General features: G+C 31.2%; 1 long non-coding RNA gene across 1 annotated transcript; it reads right to left on the bottom strand.

The window, feature by feature from the left end:
- Positions 1-5: 5 nt before the first annotated feature.
- On the bottom strand, positions 6-4,931 carry LOC116662595. Its single transcript, XR_004318579.1, has 2 exons — positions 3,492-4,931; positions 6-600 (listed from the first exon to the last, which is right to left on the bottom strand). It is a non-coding gene; the product is annotated as an uncharacterized LOC116662595 (long non-coding RNA).
- Positions 4,932-4,937: the final 6 nt, after the last annotated feature.

Raw genomic sequence — 4,937 nt, forward strand, 5'->3', positions numbered from 1 at the left:
TTTCCCCACTGGTTTTTGTTCTTTATATGCCCTAGATACAAGTCTTTTGTTGGATATAGGTATAGCAAATATATTTTCCCACCGTGTGGCTTAGCTTTTCACTTTCTTAATGGTATCTCTTGATAAAAATAATTCTTAATTTTACTGAAGTCCAACTTAAAACTCTTCTTTTATGTTTAGTGCTGTGTCCTGTTTAAGAACTCTTTGCCACTTCAAAGTCATTAAAATATCTCCTACACTATTTTCTAGATGCTTTATTTTGGTGGGGGATTAGGTTATTTATTTTAATGGAGGTACTGGGAGTTGAACCCAAGACCTTATGCATGCTAAGCACACATTCCACCTGAGCTTTACCCTCCCCCAGATGCTTTGCTTTATGTTTCAAATTTATTAGATTTATAATCTATCTAAAATTACTGTTCATGTATGGTACAGGGTTTAATTCAATACTGTTCCATTGGTCTATATGTCTAACTTTAGGTAGTTATCACATAGACTTAATATTGTTTTATAATAAGTCCTTTAACATTGTTCTTTAATATCATCTTGGCTATTGGCCCTTCACGCTTCTCTATGTATTTAGAATCAGCTTGTCAAGTTCTACAAAAAAACAGTAACAACAATTAACTTTTGGGGATTTTGATGTGCACATATAAATCTTTGAATCAGTTGAAGGGGAACTGACATCTTTAAAATGTTGAGCCCTCCAATCCATAAATTTGGATTATCTCCCCTATACTTATTTTTATCACTGCTGTAACAAATTATCACAAATTTTGCAGCTTAAAGCAACACAAACTTATTGTTTTATGGTTCTGTAGGTCAAGTCAGGAACAGGTATCACTTGGCTAAAAATCAAGATGTCAGCAGCACTATGCCCTTCTGTAGGTCAAAGGAAGAATGATATTTCCTTGTCTTTTTCAGCTTCTAGAGTTCACCCACACTTCTTTACCCATGGCCCTTCCTCTATCTTCAAAGCTAACAGCTTTACAGCTTTCTAATCCCTCTTCCAAAGTCATATCTTTCTGACCACAGCTGGGAAAGATTTTCAATTTTTAAGGACTCCTGTTGTTAGACTAGGCCCATGTAGATAATCCAGGCTAATCTCCCTGTCTCAGAGTCCTTAACCTGATACATCTGCAAAATCCCCTTTGCCATGTAAAATAACATATTCACAGATTTCAGGATTAGAGCATGGATATAGGTAGGGGTCAGTGTGGTGCACTATTCTGTTTATCAAACTGTTTAACATTTGACACTTTCTGACTAACGTACAAGATAGAAGATCCTGATCATGTTTAGAATGCTTCCTCTGCAAAATATTGGGCACTGAGTTTATTTGAAAGGACTGAAAATAATATTACCACAGGAATGGTTTCCTAATTCTACTGACATTTACTTACTTTATACTTAAATACCCAAAATGGTCAGCCAGGAGTGGGATCTTGGCAAATAAAATAAAAGTATAATTCAAGCTTTTATCACTGAATTTACTAGCTAATTCTATTTTAGAAACAGACAGAAAATAAAACAATTTAGAGTAAGTCTGCTTACTTATATATTAAGTGAACATAAAGTTTTAAAAGCATGTCTGAATATGGGATAAAGTGAGCATCATAAAATGTAATGTTAATATTTAGTACCTGCAAATCAAACTCCCAATTTATAAACAAGTTCATACTGTATAGCACAGGGAACTATATCCAATACTGTTTTGTAGTAACTTATGGTGAAAAAGAGTATGAAAATGAATATATGTATGTTCATGTATGAATGAAGCATTGTGCTGTACACCAGAAATTGACACAACAGTGTAAACTGACTACATATATATATATATTTGAAAGGACTATATATACCAAGAAAAAAATTAGATTGATAACCAACAAAAAATCTGTCAGTAATATAATGCTAGAGAACACTGAGACACAAAAGAAAATCTCAGGCATACATCTGTTTATAGAGTCATAGAAAAAATAGTGCCTATGCAAGTCCCTGATAAGCATGAGAAAATAGGAAAGGCAATATAAAAGTTCAAAATGCTTTGCTATGTAAGAGCTGCAAGATGACTCAGACACAAACTTAAGTGGTCAAAATGTTTATATAATTAATGATAACTTAAAGTAATTGAGGACATCATTTTAAATGAGATAAAATAGCTGCTCAATTTTCATATTACTAAGCAAGTCATTTCTGTTTATAGTAGGTTTATATTATTTTTATATGTATTTATATTTTATAAAGACATCAACTTAGATCCTGGCTGATAACTGACAGTAGAGCAACTGATTGATTTAAATGGGTATCATAGGCTTATCAGATTTCATATGCTTTAAATATACATTAGTTATTAGCTGTCAGGAAGAGTTCAATTTTCATTTATTCTAACATAGCTGTGTCACAGGCAGGTTACTCTGTATTTACAATGGAGGATCATGATAGATATAAAGATATCAAGTCCTTATTGATCTTCATAGGGGTGCTTTTATAAGAAAAGGAGAATAAAATAAGAAAAATCTAAAATACTACTTTTTTTATAGTGTTCTAACAGTTTTATCTTTATTTTTATTTTTTTACTGAGTTATAGTCCGTTTACAATGTTGTGTCAATTTCTGGTGTACAGCACAATTTTTCAGTACTTTATGAATATACGTATATTTGTTTTCATATTTTTTCCCCATGAGCTACTACAAAATCTTGAATATATTTCCCTGTGCTATACAGTATAAACTTGTTTATCTATTCTATATATACCTGTCAGTATTTACAAATCTTGAACTTCCAGTCTGTCCCTACTCACACCCTGTAAAATACTATTAAATCAACATATATTTATGAAGAACTATGAAAAATGGGAAACTATAAGTTGTTTCTTTAAATTGGAGCAAAGAGAACTACTTTAACTGGGAAAATAGTTAAAATCTGGCAAGTTTTATGATTTCATGTTCACCCCTGACAGCTTTTCTTTCCTCCTTTCTCCTTCAATCTTTTTTGGGCCTTCTAAAGAATTAAATTAAAAAAAGAAAAAAAGAAAAAAGAAAATTAAGAAACAGCTTTGCATCTAAAATAACCTCCTAACTGGAAAGATTGTATACTTTGTGAAAAATTTACAGCTGCCGACTTATGATCTATGTCTCTGTCCACACTGCCTTACTTGTTAGGAAGGGTCTTAAAAAAAAAAAAAGTAAAGAAAAATAGCAAATTATAATGGCTTTTACATTTTAAATTCTTTTCTATGTGTTTACAATCTGCTCTATCATGAGTTATTAAGATAAACATTATCAGCTATACTCTACTTTCCTATCATGCACATTGTGACTCTGAGAAGCACGCACGCTCTAACTTACCATCTGCAGGTGGTGTACAGGTTAATGCAGTTCTTTTGACAATATATGGTTTTGTAGTCTAGTTGTCTAACTACTACATAATGGAAAAGATGTAGAACTACTGGTACCACTGCCCTCGGTCTCTGTCATTTACCTTAAACATACCTGGAAAAGTAGATTCAAAAACTCATTGGCAAGAACATTTTTCACACTCCAGATCTGATATTCCTCTAGAGTTAAGATGGCCATTCTGAAAGAGAAACAATATTTAAGAATATCTTAAATCTTCATTTTCTTATATTATTTGAATAAAATCTGTTTTATTAAACTTGCAATGGTCATTTGTCTGAAAGAAAACTAATGATTTAATGTAGATGCTATGTGTTCATCTAAAAGTAGGCCAGCAAAAATAAGTTCAAAAGTAACCAAACTCTGAAGTAGTGAGTCATAACGTGGGCAATTTATCACCAAAAATCTTCCTCCAGTAAGACCTGGGAAATAACTCACAGTATCTTCTGGTTCAAGGTGAAGTTTACTAACAGAACCCACAAAAGGTTCTGGGTAGAGAAAAAGGACTATTTACTAACTTTGAAAGCATCTTTCCAAACTCTCTGGATTATGCCCTTTGACCCTAACAATTTTCTAAGATCTTCTTTAAAACATCTGGCAATATTATTAGACTTCTTAAGAGATTTAAAAGAACTAAATATATATAATAAATGAGTATCTATATTAACATTTCCTCAAAATAAAATTTAACATTACTTTCACAAGTTGAAGTAAAGCAGTATTTTTTTTTTTTGGTGTCAAAGTGTACCAAAAATTACATTTATATACAGTAGACAATATTTCTTGGGCAGGCAAAAATATAACCAAATGCTTCTTACTTCATGTTTTGAACAATCACCTTAACAATCCTAGATGAATAATAATGTTCTTAGCTTTTATTACTTAATTATATTTTTATTATCTAATGATTTATTATTTAATGATACTTAATATTTATTATTAATGATATTCATGTATTCATTCAATATATAATACCATTTATTATAAGAAAAGATTTTAAAGCACTGTGATGGTAATTATTGGCTTTCATGATGCAACTTCCATTAAAGTATATTAATACCAATGTAATGGTACAAAATAATGGGTAATATTGTCACAGTCTAGTCACCAGTGAATATGGGTAATAGGTTTGGTTGAAAGGTCCAAATTCTATTCTAAATTTTTACCATTTCATTATTATGGTTACACGGAGATGGAGCAGCTAAATGATCTTTTTTTTTAATGTTCAAAAGTACAGCCATAAGAAGAAACTCGGTCTTACATAAAAATAGACAGCAATGATAACCTCCATACTTATCAAACACCCAGAAAAAAGGCAGATGGAAATTGTATCTCTACATAAGGTATTTCCTAAAAGAAACTTTCCTATGTTTCTGTTTTCATATATACCAAATAGAAATGGCTACCTTAGTTTTGGGCAGAAAAGTAAATGAAGACGGTTATCTGAATTGCCAAACAAAGATCAAGCCCTGAAAAATTAATTTCTATTATTTATTTCTATTGAGTGTCAGTTAATAAGACTATGATGATTCTCTTGATTTG

Source organism: Camelus ferus, unplaced genomic scaffold (genome assembly GCF_009834535.1).
Source record: "Camelus ferus isolate YT-003-E unplaced genomic scaffold, BCGSAC_Cfer_1.0 contig3966, whole genome shotgun sequence".
Lineage (NCBI taxonomy): Eukaryota > Metazoa > Chordata > Mammalia > Artiodactyla > Camelidae > Camelus > Camelus ferus.